Source organism: Stegostoma tigrinum, chromosome 18 (genome assembly GCF_030684315.1).
Source record: "Stegostoma tigrinum isolate sSteTig4 chromosome 18, sSteTig4.hap1, whole genome shotgun sequence".
NCBI classification, from domain to species: domain Eukaryota; kingdom Metazoa; phylum Chordata; class Chondrichthyes; order Orectolobiformes; family Stegostomatidae; genus Stegostoma; species Stegostoma tigrinum.
In genome coordinates, this window is record NC_081371.1 from 42,929,500 (window position 1) to 42,947,862 (window position 18,363).

An 18,363-nucleotide genomic window follows, 5' to 3' on the forward strand; every position below is an offset into this window, starting at 1 on the left:
ACCTGCGAGGATTGCAAGGAATCGGGCAGTGGCAGGTTGAGGCCTTTAGTGGTCAGTAATTAGTGACTTAATGGGCTTAATTAGTGTTAAGTTTGCCCTGGACAATCCCACCCAGAACCTATCTGACCTGCCTGATCATTTGCTCCTACTGACACCTGCCCCACCATTATCAGAAGGAGAAAATTTCACCCATAGATTTATCTAATCTTATATGCATGGATGTCTCTCTTCAGTAACATCTACTGTAATTAATCTTTGTGCATATTAGGACATGCCTTCTGAAAATCAAGCATGAACTGTCCTTTATAAAGAGAGCTGATAATTAATGATCAGTCTATGACTTGTTCCATTATGTCTCAGTCAAAGACTTACAGGCCTGCAATTTCTTGCCTTATCTCTTTACTCCTGATGTAGCATGTGCCAACTTTGTCACATTCCAAAGATTATTGGAAAAATGATTAGTGACTCACCTACTTTCTCTTTTGGTATCCTGGGAAGGATATAATATCCAAGTCTGGTGGCTGTTGTAAGTAATTCTGCTAACTTTAGTGTTGCACCTTCTTTATAAGTATTTAATTCTGTTGCTGGCAGCTTCACTTACAGTTCAATATTTACTGTTATAAATGGAGGCAAAATATTTATTAAGCATCTTAACAATCCTTCAGTATCTAGCACTATATGCCCCCTCCACCCTCCACGTTTCATTTCTTTGTGACTATCTTTTTCAAGTTGACTGGCTAGCTTGTATTCCTATACCCTCTGAGACGTTCCAATTACTCATAACATTTCTCAATTCTTTCTTCTGTGTTATCTCCTCTCCACTTCACATAACTCTTGATTTTTCAACTTCTATTTTGTGTTAACCTTTTTATTTAACCACAGAATTCCAATCCTTGACACATACCCCTTTTTTACTCGGTAGCATCTATTTGAAATGTATTTCATATTTAAATATCATTCTTGCTGATCCACTTGTTTGATTTGCAGTTCTTTCCAACCAATTAGCTTGTAGAAGGTCTATTTTACGCTGTCAACATTATTTCATCTGCAGACAAACATTCTTTATCTTTGATTCTCTTTGATTTTTTAAACTTTTTAAGCACATTCATTTAGATTACGGTATATGTATCAAGAGATAGAAAATCTGTGAATATCTGAGATCTGTAACTTATGCCTGAAGTAAACAGTATTTTGATCACCTCAAATGAGCATCTGCCTTAAGATCTGGATGTTGGAACTTCAATAAAACTGAAAATTAGAAATAAACATGGCAGTCGAATTAAAACAGGAAAGGAAGTAGTCACAGAAAGAAAATGGCATTATTTGGAGATAAAATTATGCATAAATCGCGACAGGTTTTTTTTACTGCACATACTGCTTAATAGTGGTGTGACCATGACAAATTGGCCTGACAGCCTCACTAGAATTATACCAATGTACATCAGGCATCAGTCATGACCAGTGAAGCAGTTCAGCAGTTGCAAGGGAGAAAGATTGGCTGAGATGCCAGCTAAGGTCCAAGTTCAATCTGAGCAATTGCAAAATGGAGGTGGGATGTGATGGTTTGATACAGGAGAACACATACCAGGGACATTCTTCCTGCATCTCCTGGTTCTGAATTCCAATAATCCCCTTCTTTTAAAAAATTGTACCCTTCAGCAGTTCCTTTAATGCCTACTAATTAGGCTCGATGTGACAAAGCTGAGGTTGACTCCCTCTACTAACTAAAACCAAACACCGAAGAGGCGCTCCTTGCCATATAATCTGTTAAAAAGGAGTGGTTAAATTAAGAAAGAACTCTTATACTCTCTTTCTAATCAACAAGTAACAATTTATATATCTAACTCTAACAGTGAACTCGAACAGTAAACTATTAACAAGCCAAATAAACTCCCTTCTGGCTATTAACAATTCCTGAATAAAACAAGATTATAATGGTATACTGTTCCAATAAATACAACTCCACACATATTAAAAAAATATAGAATTTAGTCTCTCAAAATTGCAGCTAGGTTACATATTCTAGAATATTCTGTATCTTCTCCAGCAATTTTTGTAAAAATCAGGAACACTAACTATTGGAGTTGTAGGTACCTTTAGTTTAAATGGAGCTCACTCTAAGGCTTAGAGATTTCTGTGGGAACCAGTGATTCTTTATTTTCAAGCTGAGAGCTGGTCTCTTAACAGTTGTCTCTTCTGAATTTCCAAATGCCTCCTTCTTTTGCACCCTTGAAGACATCATTTTCTTACAATAGGATTGGTCATATGTTGCTGAAACCTCAGATTCAAATTTAATTGGTTTTTGGCATTTGAGGGCCGGATTTAAATTAATTGGCGAGATTCAAAAGCCTGTTGTTTTGGTAAAAATGCCACATTGCCTAATAACAGTATAGATTCAAAGGTTCTCGAGTAGATCTGTAGCTCAGGTTGAGGATGTAGTGGTTAGTTTGCTCGCTGAACTGGTTAGTTCACAGATGTTTCATTAGGGCAGGCAATGGCCTGGTGGCATAATCGCTGGACTATTAATCCAGAGACCCAGATAAAGTTCCGGGGACCCAGGTTTGAATCCTGTCATGGCAGATGGTGGAATTTGAATTCAATAAAAAAAATCTGGAATTAAGAATCTGATGATGACCATGAATCTATTATTGATTGTCAGGAAAAACCCATCTGGTCCACCTTTGTCCTTTAGGGAAGGAAACTACATCCTTACCCGGTCTGGCCTACATGTGACTCCAAACCCACAGCAATGTGGTTGATCCTCACTGCCCTCTGGGCAATTACAGATGTTCAATGAATGCTGCCTAGCCTGTGTCGTCCTCGTCCAATGAATGAATACAAAAAACAATTACCCTGCTGGGTAACATCATCAGTGCAACCTCCGATGAAGCACTGTTGTGTTTTCCTGCTTGGTGTTTAAACTCTGGGATCCTTTGTATTTGATTACCTCATTTCCGGTTTTCCTTTGCAGTGGTTCATCTCTAGGGTCTAGTTCTATGTGTTCGTTGATAGCCTTCTTGGTGGAGAGCCAGGCCTCTAGAAATTTCCATGCTTGTCTCTGTTTGGTCTGTCCTAGGATCCTGGCGTTGTCCCAATTGAACTGGTGGTTATTCTCCTTATCCGTATGAATGGAGATAAATGAGTCGTGGTCACATTTTTTCGTTGCTCTTTGGTGTTCATCTACCCTTTGGCTAATTTTCTTCCTGTCTGTCCAATGTCTGTCTGTCTGTTGCAGTCCTTGCATGAAATTTTGTATATTACATTGGTTCTATCCATGGTGGGTAAGGGATCTTTGATTCGTGTTAGCAGTTGGTGTCGGGTTGACATGGGTTTGTGTGTTACTCTGATGCCCAACGGTCGGAGGATTTTTGTGGTCAGTTCAGATTTGCTCTTGATATATGGTAGCATGATGAGTGTGTTAGGGTGTGCAGTATCTTCCCCTTGTTGTTCATGTGATAGGCATCATTGGGTCCAGTTGTTCGGGTATCCATTGCCCTTAAATACTTGAAATTTAAATGTAACGAAAATATGTTGTATTTTTTTTTCCTTTTAAGTTAAAGTTCTGAGCATCCAAATTTCTAGGGTGTTCAACAGTTTATTTGAACTTGCTTCTTTCTTTGTAAAACAATCATACAGCTGACTGTTGTTATCTACCTATTTCAATTTGGAGATTTAGACATTCCCTCGCATCTATCAAAATTACAATACTGATTCTTTTACTATTCACACATTCTGTTGAGTGTATTTTATCCCACAGTGACTTATTAACAATGTAGCACTCATAGAGAATGGCTGCTGAATCCCTTTGAACATTTCTTCCAATACTTCTGCCAAGAAAAATGTCATATCTATCACCACACCAAGTGTGAGTTTCCACCACTAAGGTGCACTTTACTCTTCTGATATTTTTAGCTTCCCAAGCTAAAGGGCACCATTTATCTCCCTCTCCCACAAGGAAACTTACAAACCTTTCAGCTTTTGTGAATCCATCATAGGTTTTTGCCAAGGAAGTATCACTAAAAACAATTCATTTCACGCTCTTGATACCCGCCAATGATGAAAAATTTAATACATAATGCTGCTTTTAAAAATGTTTTTCAATGATTTGTTTATCTAAGTAATATCTTCCATCTTGTAAGTTTTCATAATTGTATTCGGTTCTAATACTTCAGAATTGGGAATTGTTTATGAATAAAGGAACATAAATAGGCCATTCAGCTTGTCATGTCTGCTCCACCATTTAACATGGGTATCATTCATCAAACACTTCAATGTCTTTTCCCCGCAATATGTCCATAATCCATTATACCATAGTAATCAGACATCAGTTATTTCCACTTTAAACATTCTCAAAGACTGAGCTTTCACCTCCTTCTAGATAGAGGATTCCAAAACATACAATCGTCTGAATAAGTAGATCATCTGCTCCTAATTGGCATCCTCGTTACTTTTAACATTCTAGCCTCCCCAGCTGGGCGAGTATCGTACCTGCATCTACCCTGTCTACCTATCTCTTTAAATACATTCATAGAATCATAGAATCTCTACAGTGGGGAAACAGGCCACTGGGCCCATCGAGTCCACACCAACCCTCCAAAAAGAGTATCCCACCCAGACCTAACTCACTGCAATATCTCTGTAACCCTGCTTTTCCAGTAGCTAAGCCACATAATCTTCACATCCCTTCACAATATGGGCAAATTAGCATGGCTAATCCACCTAACTGGTACGTCTTTGAACTGCGGGAGGAAACCCATGCAGATGTGGAGAGAATGGTGATTGTCTGCGTGGATTTTGCGTAGAATTAAACTCACATTCATTACCTCACATTCTTTATAACTGTACTGTTTACATCAGGCCTAGTTCACATAATCTCTCTGCAGAGGATAGTCTCACCATTCAGCTACAAGCATGTTGAATGTTCGTTCCACTTCCTGTATGACAATAACATGGTTTTGTTTGGGTGCCCAGTCAATTCAACTGTCCAATAACACTTCTTAATTCCTCTAGTTCAGTTTTATAAGCTACAGCATTTGTTTTGTGAGGCTTGTTTTTTTTGACTAATTTCATTGGGGCTCACATTTTCCAAATAAAATTGTTAATGCAAAGTGACACTTGATCCATTCTGCCTGACATAAAATACAATGAACCTAAAAGTTCCAGAAGCCTAATCTGTAATTTTGAATTCTACTTTAAGCCCATTTATGAAATGTGTTCAAATTCATTGCTGTCTCCAAACCAAAAACAATTACCTGCATGCATTATAACAATGTCTGTAAGCTGCCCCACTTCTCTTTCCAGTAAAACGCAGCAAAGTTTGTCTTCAACTGAAGGCAATCTAATTTTACTGATACAGACGTTACTGAGAAGTACCAACCTCTCGAAGCATCTTTTAGGCTGGTCACACATTTATTAGCTACTAGAATGGTCCGCACCTTTAGTGAGATCTTTATTTAACGAAACCCTTCCGGATGAGACCCAATATTTATACCACCGAGTCGCACCCATCCACCCAATATATCCATTACTTGTTCCCACATTAGATTAGGAATCATGCATTCCAGTTTACAAGGTGGAGTATTTTGAAACCAAATATGATATCCATGGGTGAGATGGAAAGGAGCCACAGTTCCTAAAGGACCACTGGCATTTCTCTCCATTAGATAGAGATAATTAGTTATACACAGCACAAGGATAACCACTTTATAAGCGTTGGATAGTGTGAAGAGGTTGGGCCTCCATGAACTACCACAGCTTTTACGGGGATTGAACTCGCATTATTGTCTTTATTCTCCATTCTAGTCATCTGGCCAATGAGCTAACTGACCCCCATGATAAGATACTGAACAAATTGTTCCTGTTCAGTTTAATCACAGTGCTGTCTTGCATAAGAGGTCTTGACCCTCTGACCACATTTTTAAATCAGTCTGTCGGGTTTGGAAGATCTGCAATAGCATGTTCAAATTTTGGTGCTGCACTACTTAAATTAAAATCCTCGCATTAGACGAGCGGGTGATAATAACCCAGGTCGTTAACTGTTCCTATCAGTTCCAAAGGAAAACCAGTGCAGAGAGCTACATGTGAGGCTGGATGAACACAGCAGGCCCAGCAGCATCTCAGGAGCACAAAAGCTGAAGTTTCGGGCCTAGACCCTTCAAGCTTTTGTGCTCCTGAGATGCTGCTGGGCCTGCTGTGTTCATCCAGCCTCACCTTTTATTATCTTGGATTCTCCAGCATCTGCAGTTCCCATTATCACAGAGAGCTACATGGTTGGTATTCCGTGCATATATTGTGAACTGATATATTGTCTGCTGATGTGCAGCTGCAGGAGCTCTTTTGCTGTTGGCTAACACAGAGGTCTCATTTCGGTGCAAACAACTGTTATGGTATTGCTCCAGGCATGAGTTGTTCCAAACTGATGGCCTAGCCAAATGTCTGGTGTTGGAAAAGTTGAACCCTGGCAGTGACTGGACCACATTCATCCAATCTGGCTACATTTTCCACTTACCCAGTGGCAGTCTGGTATTTTTAAGGAATACATTGCAGGTGAATATACACAGAAACTAGCGCAGACAATTTCAAAGTTCACCTTTAGAACACTTTCAACCAGCTTGTAAAGTTTAAAAGACAGAAAATAGTATCTTCATCAAATATGTTGCTTCAGTGGATATTATCCAAGGTGAAGGCAGCAGATTGTTTCTATGAGCACAATGGTTTGCATAAAACGTAACCACATGCTGTACCATTGCAAACCAAAATAGTCACGACCTGTCTCTGATAATAATGAAATTTCTGAGCATTTCTAGATGGGAGAAGGGTAACACTTTTTGGGCAATTTTACGTGCTGATTCACATTAATGTCATTTGATGTATATATAAAATATCAATTGCTCCATGCAGCAATGGCAGTACCGCTTGTGTGCAATGGAGTAAATTACTTAATATAAATGGAGTAACAAATGCCCTGCAGCATTAGAAAAGAACTGATATGTTTTCAAGTGGCAAATGTCAGAAAGGACTTTCCTTTTATTAACCACACAGTAAATGAAAGGATAGTTGCATATATGGTGATATCATTCATCCTGCATAAAAACATACACACTGCACTTTACCAAGGAAAAATCTAATTATGGAACTGCACAAATGACAATTTTTAAGTGGTGCTTGAATCAACAAGTATAAAATGAGTTTTTTAATCCAGATAATTTGGAGAAAAAGCCTATCTACTAAATGACAATTCCACATCCTTTCAAAGGATAGGCTTTTACATGTGAAGGCTAGGCTCAGTTTGAGATTTACTTGTATTCCACCTTATTGCCATAGGCAGATTTCATTTGCTTCAGTTTTATTGATGGGCTTGAAGCAGCAGTTTGCAGAAGTATAGAGGTTTGTGTAGCCTCAGTGGTGCACTGAGATTGCATTCTAGTCTGTGTTGTGGTTGCAGCAACTGCAGATCAAATCCTAGTCAATGGGCTCCTCCTTAAGATCTTCTGTGGTGCAGGGATGGTGTCCCCACGTCAGGGTCAGTAGGCCTAGCATCAAAGACCACCTGCTCCACAGGTGTGTCATAACATTTCTGAACAGGTTGAGTAAAAAGTATGTATAGGGATTAGTAACTATGGAAGTTATGATATTGGATTTTACCTGAAGACTGTGGATCCTGCCCACTGCCGAGCTGAATTTAACTGTCATCAGTTAACTGATGCAAAAGATTTTGGGCTATGTCTTAGTAAAGGGCTGCAGCAGCCAGAGGTCATATATCATAAATACACACAGATGGATAAAATAGTGAATTAAAATTGCAAGGAGTCCCAGAGTATATTCACACATCCAGTACAATCATGGGCATTAAGTTGCATTTTAGTAAATAGGTCTATTCTTCGTCATTCTGGTTGGAATTGTTTTCTTGAAATTATGGCTTGAATCTTCCAAGGAGGAACAATCATTGTTGGACTTCCATTCCATTTAAATATTCCCTTGACTCAATGCTCCTCTGCAATTTTTTTCAAGTCTGGCTTTTCCATAAAATGTGGTGCATGGAGTCCCTAGAGGAATTCCATTGCATTGGTGTGGCTTTATGGGGTCAAGGAAAGGGAAGACAGGACATACAGCAACTAGTGCATCAAAAGGAGGTATGGTAGATTTAAAGGTCCAGTGTGAATATTTGTGAAAGAGTGAGTGGATTAGCAAATGAACAAATGGAGTAGGTAAAGTAGGTGGATAGGGTGGGGAGGGTTTTGGGTCAGAGATAGTCAGGTGAAGCCAAAGCAGTAGCTCTGTCGGGTCAAATGGGTAGTTAAGGGGTTAGTGGTGTGACTGGGACGTCAGCTGTGCAGTTAACCAGAACTTAGATTTGGAGTTTTCTGTCTAACATTTTTATTAACATTTAGTCATGGAATGTGGGTGCAGCTGGCTGGTCCAGCGCTTAATGTCCATCACCAAATACTCTCCAGAAGGTGTTGGAGGGCTGTCTCCTTGAATTGCTGAAATCAATTTGATGTAGGGATACCCACAATAACTTTAGGGAAGGAGTCACAAGATTTTGACCCAGTAACAATAAATGATATATTTCAAAGTCAAACTGAGTGTGGTTTGGAAGAGAATTTGGTGAAGGTGATGGTGTTTCTAAGCATCTGCATCGAAACATATTGTTCAATTCTGTGTTATTTCTTTTGTGTACATCCCTGATAGAAAATATTTTACAGAAACAGAATGGTACTAAGATACACAACAATTCATGTATAATGAAGGTTTTATGTATAATGCTAAAAATCTTATGCTTCCATGTACGTCCTATTTACTAAACCTACTTGCTGTCATATTTCTGTCGCAGTTTTGCATCAGTTTATTTTACAGTACATTTCCATGTGATGTTGGAAATTTTCTAGGTTAAGTGTCAATTTGCAATTATATACTTCCACCAGTAGTGATGCTGTGCAATGACAGTTCAGCATCACATTCTTCAGTCTATACAGTGCAGAATTCCTTACACTCCACATTCACGCGGTTATGGCAAATATTGTTATTTAATTATAAATAACATTAAAGTGAAGCAAGATATAAAAGAAAGGATGTTGTGTTATTGCACAAGTCTCAGAAAGGTATGAAACCTTTATGAAAGCTGGATGTCATCATGACATGCAAAGTCCATACATAAAAATGTCTCCTGCTTACACAGTGCAGATTCAGCTGTCAGTCTGCCAGCTAGTCATCACATCAAGATTACACAGTTACATTATATGCAAAATAAACATGTATACCAGGCTGTAAATATAAGTTTTATGTAAAATTTTAGCATATATCGTTAGTCGTGAATGAACTTTCAGACATCTGGCTATATGTGTGCTAACATATAGAAAAGCAGAAAGCACAAACGATATAATAAACTGCTTGAAGTGGAAACTGAATTGTACTTACTTTCTCAAGTCTGGTTGCCCTCAAGCCTCTAAACCTGCTCCAACTGCAGATGTTTCTTGACTTCCTGAAGGAAAGTGGTGCCTTCACTGCTAATGGGTATTCACCTGGTGAAGCAGATCACAGGACCTTTTCAGAACCCATGCAATTTTAATTCAATAGTTTTCAATGGAATGAATATCGGGTGAATTCTTAATGGACAGCCAACCTTCTCCGCCACATTACCATTTTGGAATTGAAGGTAAAATTCTGTATCTCTACTTCCAAAACCAATGATAAGTTACAAATAGGTCAAATTTTCTTTTATAATATTGGTTTTTGATTTTACTCAGAAATTAACTCTTTGTCCATCGTTCCAACCTCCTGGAGTCTCTTTGGATTATCGTATTCTGAATAGTATCTTCCACCACTGCATCTAAATTAATGTCATTTACAAATTTAAATACATTGGACAATATCAAATTCTTTGAGTCTTTTCCACACCTCGACACAAACAGCTATTGAATTCTATTGGCAACCTGATTTTAGTGTAATTCCACTCTCAGCATAATCAGTTTTTGAAATCAACCTTCAAACCACAGAACGAGCCAACTTACAACTATCTTATTTGTCAGTGTGTGGTGTTTTATAGTTTAATGTGTTGTGTGAACAGTGACAAAAAGCTTTCTAAGTCCGGGTAGATATCATCCACTTCCTGATATTGATTGGATTTGTATCATCCTCTCAAAGTCCAATGAATTTGATTAAACATAACCTAATCCTCCTGAATCACAAAAACACAGTTGTTGACAGCACAGAAAGAAGCCATCTGGCCCATTGTGAACGTGCCTGGCTTTTTGCCAATGCAATCCAAAAGTAATCCTACAAACCTGCCTTCTCCCCATCGCCTTTTCTGTTCATGCTGGACCTCTCTCTAATCACTTCCAGTCCTTTTAGATCATGAGGCTATTTCACAATATCACAAAAGCATTTTATCACTATTAGCCCCACAAGTGAAATCAACAGATCCATAACTTGAGAATGAATTTCTTGTCTATGTAAAATAGGGTCACAATGGCTATTTTCTATCCTATTGGGATATTCACCTGAATCCAATGTGCTGCTAAAAATATTGTGGAGATTTGCAATATTGCAACCATCCAGATGTAAATTATCCACACCTGGAGCCTTACTTGCCATAATATTTTTTCAACCTATGTGTTATATTTTTCCTTGTAATTTTAAGGGTTTCCCATCTATTCCTTCTTCAACCTTGGTCTCCAAATTCAAGCACCTTTTCCTTTTGCTAGCAGCAAAGGCAAAAAAAATGATTCAACAATTCCGCTATTTCCCTGTGTGATTGATAAACAGTGAAGTATCCCTATGCGGCCTTCTCTTGCTTCTAGTATACTTGAAGAATACCGAGTTATTGTCCTTTATATTTTCCATGACTTTCCTTGACTTCTTTGGACATTTTACAATTTTAGTGTTCATTGGCATTTCTGGAAACACTGTTCCTGGAATGTAAAATAAATTGTCTGAAACCTTTTCTATTTCCCTTCCACAGCTTTCCAAAGTTTTGTACTTCTTTTCAATATTTTAATAGCCAATCATTAATTTGGACTAACAACTGAAATAACCCCACAGAGGCTGGTATCCCAAGTCACATTTTATTAATATGTGCATAGTACTTGCCACTGGCCCAGCTTTCTCAGAGTCAGCTCTCAGAATGAATAGAACCTCTGACACTCCTGTTTATATCTATCAGCCAGGACTCCCTGATTAGACCAGATTAACAGCCCCGGTCACAAAACTCATATTTTATTAGGGCCACCTAGCTCACCTAGCTACAATCACTCCAACAACCAAATTATTTTACAGTGTAACTACTTTAGCATTTAAATCTCATTGTTATTCTTCTGCTATTAACTTTGCGTAATTCAACTTACTGAGCTGTTTAGTTTTCAGAATAAAAGCCATTAGTGCAATTAAATGGATTCAACAAAAGAAATTCACAATTTTTATAATTTCTGCATAAAACTGCAATATTTTAAAAAGGAAAAAATTGGTTTCTAGCTTGATGATTATGTAGCAATTTCCACATATGACTCATTAAGAGAAAACAGAAAGTTAAAAATAAACAGCATGATCTATTTGTTACTTATGTCTTTTCAGAATATATGAAACAGAAAGGTAGCAATAATTTAAATTAGGAAACATGGTACATTTTTAGACAAAGAAAAGGTTTTCATAAGTTTATTAAATTTTGTCAAAACTATTTTCTTTAACCAACTCTTGTATTAACTTGATGTTTTTGATCATTTTGTAGACTTCTTTTTCTGAGCATCATACTTTCCAAATGTGATGTGGTTTCACGGCATAAAAATAGAAGTATTAATTGTGTATATACAAATCTTCTCTGGTATTGTTCAATTGGCAATATTAATATGCTTATTTTAGTGATAACACTACTTTAGGTATATGATCAGATAATTGTAATTTCCCTTTGGATTTGACACAAATAGCATGGATTTGTACAGTGATTAAAACATTAAATCACAAAGTACGGAGAAGACTTAAATAAACTAAACCGAATGGCATGTTTTCACTTTTTTGAAAACTAATCTAACTTCCAAATTGTTATATTATTGAATCCTTTCAGATGTGTTTATGTTCTATTATGTTTTTTAAAATCTGCCATAGATTGATTATTATACAACCACTGAGCATTCATTGGATTTGAAAGCAAAAAGTATTTCTTGGGTGACATGGTAGTTCAGTGATTAGCACTGTTTCCAGGGCTCGGGTTTGACTCCCCCTTCAAGCGATTGTCTGTGTGGAGTTTGCACATTCTCCCTGCGTCTGCATGGGTCTCCTCCCACAGTGCAGAGGTGTACAGGTTAGGTGGATTGGCCATGGGAAATGTAGAGTTACAACAATAGGTTGAGATGTTGGCCGGGGAGGGATGGTATTTGGAAGGTTGACGGAGACTCGATAGACTGAACGGCCTGCTTCGACACTGTAGGGATTCTATGCTTCTTATAACAATTGCATTATATGTCAAATTTTCTGTTGCATAATGTTAATACAAGTCAGAAGATCCGCTCTTTTATGGAACATTGATAATTGAAATATATCATATTTGCAACATTCTTTTCTGTAATATGTTACACATTGCATCATCGCAAGGACATTTTAAACATCATATCACAGTGTTTCAATAATTACCTTTTTTACCTCATCATAGTTTTTTCAAATTTCTTCTGTCATTATTTTACACTCTCATTATCTTTTTTCCACACTCCTTGGCTGTTCAATATTTGCTTTCAGTGTTGTCGATTTCCATTCGATTAAATTTATTTTCTTTCTTGTTTGGCATATCTATCATTTCTGCTGGTACTTCCCATCTTAATATATTACCCACTTAATAATACTCTAGTGCATGCTCCTTCACTAATTCCCATGTTATTTTACTAATTATCTTAATACCTTATGCCATTTTGTAGAATTTGAACTGTACAGAAATTGAGCCTTTCAAGTGAAGAACCGATAATTTCACATTCTGGCAAACAAGCTATATCCTTGGCATCTTTCAGTTGTCACAAAAACATATGACTGACCACAGCTGCTCTTCTGTCCTGGGGACAGTTAAGTTTTTTGACAAGCTGCCTGGCTTCCACATGAGAATCCATGAGGAGTGGGGGAGAAGATTTTCCATGACAGAACTTGAAGGTCTGCTGAATGTTCTCCTGCTGGCAGTCCCCAGACTGCCAGTAAAGCTTTAAACATGTGTTACAATTATTTTCATACCATAGCCTGAGTGATTGCATAGACTTTACAGCTATTAAAATGCTTCCTTACATCAAATTAATTGAGAGAGTCAAGTTAGGCACTTAAATGTCATTTTGGCATGACACATCACTTCTAACCTGATGGATGTGAACATTGTCTAGGATGTTTATGTCACGACGTCATCTCATCTCTAGGTTTCATTCACCACAGTTTCATCAAAAAGTCAGCAAAGGGATAGCAGTTGATGCCACCAGGAAATCGTGGAAGACAGCCACAAATAGTTTGGATTGCTGCCAGTCATTTGTCCATTTTTTGCTTTGAAAAGAAAGGTGGTAGCTATAACTGCATCCTGGAAGTGACACTGTGTATTCTGGGAGTTGCAGTGCTTCTCAATTATTGATTGTGTCAAAATGCTTCAGCCAATGCAAAAAAAAATGTTTGTCATGAAGATTTTAACACTTGGTTGCTTTTTCCAAATATAACAGTAAAGAAAATTATACCTCGGCTAATTTTGCAAGTTACATGACACCAGGCCATTTTTAACAATAATTTCATAAGATTTCCCTAGGTAAGGACACAGTTCACATGCTAATAAAGAGCTCCACTGAGCTAAAGGATACAACAAAAGCTATGAAACATTTGGGACATCCTGATGTTGAGAATAATAGGATGGTACAACATTTGGAGCCTTGATCCATTAAGGCTGCATCAGGCCTCCCATTGAACAATATATTCAGTTTGAGTGAGAAAATGAACGCTTTGTTATAAAAGTTTCCTTCCCTAGAAAAATTAGTGAACCAGATAGGTTTTCCCAACAGATTTTATTGAAGCAGGGTCCCTAGAACATTACCCGAGTCCTGGATAAACTGTCCATCAAAAATACCACTCTTGCTTCCTGAATACTAAATTCTATCATACCATGATCACTTCCTCTGAGGGGATCTTTCATACGGGGAAAATCTCCCTTATTTCCCATTACTGGATCCCAGATGAAGGGTCTAGGCCTGAAACGTCAGCTTTTGTCCTCCTGAGATGCTGCTTGGCCTGCTGTGTTCATCCAGCTTCACACTTTGTTATCTTGGATGCTCCAGCATCTGCAGTTCCCATTATCACTGGATCCCAGACAGTCTATCTAATTGGCTCCATTACACATTGCTCAACGAAACTATCCCAAAGGCATTCTATCAATTTGTTGCCTTAGGTACGCATTCCAATTTGATTAACCCAATCTGCCTAAAGGGACTGGACATCATCTGAGCCTAGATCATCTCTTGTAACTGTCCTCATTGCATTTCTTACTAATAATGCTCCCCCACCACCTTTTCTAAACCTCCGGTTTCTCCAAATGGTCAACTATCCTTAATAATTAAGTTCCCAGTTTTAATTTCCTTGTAATAATCTTTCCTTAATGGTTATGAAATCACAAAACTTCTACAGTGCAGATTGGGCCCGAATGGCCTATCAAATCTGTCCTAATCCTCTGAAGAGCATCCCACTCCATCTCAAATCACCCCACTCTATTTACCATAACTAACTCACCTCCCCTGCAGAACCCTGGACATGACAGGCCATGCTAAACTGCCCAAACCACTTAACCTATATATCTTTGGACTGTGGGGAGAGGGGAGACCTGAGTACTGTGAGGAAGACATGGGAAGAACATGAAAACTCCACATAGACAGACAGTCACATCAGGCTGGAACTGAACCTGGGTCCCTGGTGCTGTGAAGGAGCAATGCAAACACATAGATTTGCACCTTATTCCACATGTTTTGTGCATTAAGGTACAAAGCCGTTATGATTTTCTATTTTTGATTTGCCCACTACTCATGGCTCCTTGGTGCAATATGAGATTGACACGTTCTGTTCTTTCTTTTTATTTTCTTGTAGCAGTCAACCTGTGATCCTAACTTCCCCTTTGCCTTCGATTTTATAATGTTTCATGCAGCTAAGCCCACCATCCAACTATTTAGTTTAAATATCCACAGCCCTACTTTAAATATACACAGATTAGGTCTGCGGATATTCCTGGTTAAGCAATTTGCCAAGGCTCCGGGATCACCGTGATTTGGGTCAAACCCATCGCATTGGAGCAACTCCCTCCTTTCCCAGTACAGTTGCCAAATTCCCATTCATTCAAATCCATTTCTTCCACAATAATCTTTGGGTCAAGTGCTTATCTCTTTAATCTTGTTGACCCTGTGCCAATTACATCAGTGACTCAGGTAGTAATCTGGAGGTTTTTTTTGGCTCTGATTCTTAATTTAGCCCCGAGCTGCTCATATTCCTTCAGAAAGACCTCTTCTTCTACCAATGTCATTGGTTCCTGTGTGGAGCACACCTGGATCTTTTCCCTCTCACTCCAAGCCCCTTTGCAGCCCAGATGAGATGGCTTGAGCCCAGGAACCAGGCAGTTAACACTGGATTTTTTGGATTGTCAATCCTGGCCACAGAGAACAGTGTCAATTCACCTCACTATACTTTCCCAATTACAATATATTTCTTTGTTTCTCCCCCCTTGAATAGCTCCCTGTACCCAGTGTTGTGGTCAGTTTTCTCATCCTCCCCACTGTCATGCACAGAAAGCATAAGATTCTCGTAACTGTTAGGCAAGCACAAGGCTGAAGGACCTTCTGTGCTACCTCCTAGATCCCTCTACCTGCCCCAATCATAGTCACACCCTCCTTCCCTGAACAAATTCAAATCTAAGGGGTGTGCCTACCTCCTGAAACACAGCATCCAGACAACTCTCCCCTTCCCTGACATCACTCACTGTTCAAAGCTCAGACTCAAGCTCATCAACTCTCAGTCAGGGTTCCTCAAATGACAAACAACAAACCACAATCACCAACGCAGTGATGTGGTCACTATGAAATGCTATGGGATCCATCAGCTCCCAAGTCACTGCAGGTACGATGTAATGCTTGGCTCTATATAATACCTATTTTATTTACTTTGGTCTTAATTTGTTTTTAAAAAATTCCTATTGGTCTTTTAGCTTGTATTCTGTAAGTATTTCTTATATTTACCTTCAATCTGAAAATAAGCTATAATATCCAAATTAGCAGCTATTATCAACCAATTAACTTACAGTTTTTCTATTATGTCACTTTGTCTTGTGTTGGGTCCTGATCCGGTCTTTCAATTCCTTCTGCTGAAAAGACCTTACAAACAAAGGAAACACTTCACTTCACTCTTCACTAAATTCCCATGCTGCCTCCAAAATCTTTGAATTTTATACTTACTCAGGCTGTGTCACAGTCAAGATGTGATCTCTCCTTCCTGGCCGTGTGAAGATTACTGATTGTGCACTTTCAACAGGCCGTCTCTTAAATAGAGCTGTGAACTGAGATTACTCTCACTAGTTAAGCTTCAGTAATAATCAAACCTATTGAGGCACTATGTAGACATGTTAACACAAGCTATTCAGCCTTTTATGCAATAAGCCTAAAAATATTATCCCTAGGTCAGATCTAGAGAAAAAGCACTTAGTGAGTCACAAACAGATCACAAACCTCTCTGCTGAAGGGTCTAGGCCCGAAACATCAGCTTTTGTGATCCTGAGATGCTGCTTGGCCTGCTGTGTTCATCCAGCCTCACATTTTATTATCTACAAACCCTTGAACTTGTGTGAATCCTTTGCTAGTTGCAAAGCTGTAAGGTAATGAGATATTGTGAAAGTGAGACTAAACATTTTTGCATTTCAGTGCTTAAGTACTGATTTTTCTTTAGTGTGGGTGAGTTTGTACAAAAAGGGCAAGCCCTCTAACACTTGAGTCTCTCCAGCAAAGCCTTTCTTTGCTGTTAACGGAAATAATAGCCTTTCTATTCTGTTCGGCATCCAGAACAGACTTTCACCCAGCAGATACAAGAACTCTCTTTACCAATCCAAACCTTTCAGGGCAGAGTATCAGAGATTAGAAGCTTAACTGTAGGCACTTCATTCTTTCTCAAGTAGCGATCTAAGAATCAATTAACTATGAATAGCTTCACTGCTTACAAAGTTATGTAACTAAAAATGACAGACAAATTTGAAAGATGAAACACGGAGATAGCTTTTGAATGAATTGACACAAGCACATTTAAGGCTTTCCCAATCATTGCTTGTAAAAATCAGTTGGAGGATATGTAAATCTGACTGGCTACATTTCTGGAGAAAAGTGGCAGATGGCAGAGTGTTTAGTTACCAGGTTAACAATATAGGCAACCTGCTTGGATAACTGCTGAACCAACTGGCATGCTGGCATGCGTTATGTTGCTGATTGAAGGCAATCAGCATTTGGTCAAAATATTTCTTTCCCTAAAATGAGTATATTTCAAAGCTAGAATTTGCTATAAATGAACTGACAAAAATTTAATTCAGCCATACAGAGTTTCCTTTTTGTTTTAATGCAAGTATTAAGCTATTTATTCTGAGTGGTTTAACATTCCATTATAATATTAGGTAAACAAATGCATATAGCAATTAGTTGTAAACACAAACAGCAATAATATCAGCTATAGATAACGAGGTGTAGAACTGGATGAACACAGCAGGCCAAGCAGCATCAGAGGAGCAGGAAGGGCCTCGGACGTTCTTCAGAAATCAGCAATAATATCAGCTATTTGTTTGTTGCGTCAAGGTGTGCAGTGGGTGTTGTTCAGAGGATATCTAACTTTTGTATTACTATTACACTGCTTCATGATTTTTTTAGAAATTATTGTGAAATTTTGCTTTACATCTGCATTTTCCTGTATATAATACATTGAATAGATACATAAAGTTGACTTGTGACTTCAAGGATACTTAGCAAAAGTGGAGTGAATGGGAATCAAGGGGTAAAAAAAACTCTCCACTAGGTGAAGGGAAAGATTTTGCATGATGATTGCACAACATTCGTCACCATTCACAACTCTTAAGATATTTTGCCTGCTGTCCTGAAAAACCAAGTTATTTGGAGTATTCACTTCTATCTGATTGGCCAGCAGCTCTTGCTGGGTGAGATTTGCAGCCATGCCATCTTGATACCAGGGCAGTCTGCTGGTGGCTTTGCCACTGCTTAATGGTTCAGCAAGCTTTCCCTGTTTCAGACAGTGTGGGTCTCTTGCAGGCTTTCTAGACAGTAACCAAACCCCTGATGCCTCAACATGACCTCGTCAATATTTCAGGTCAGGCTTTGATGGAAGGTTAGCAATTTG

General features: G+C 38.4%; 1 protein-coding gene across 13 annotated transcripts in view; it reads right to left on the reverse strand.

Annotated features, from left to right (window-relative positions):
- Positions 1–18,363, reverse strand: part of mgat4c (mgat4 family member C) — a 384,199-nt gene that overhangs the window by 124,105 nt on the left and 241,731 nt on the right. For all 13 annotated transcript variants that reach the window (XM_048549098.2, XM_059652473.1, XM_059652471.1 and 10 more), the window contains one exon: positions 9,418–9,521. The gene's annotated coding sequence lies outside the window, so the exon portion shown is untranslated. The remainder of the gene's footprint in view (positions 1–9,417; positions 9,522–18,363) is intronic.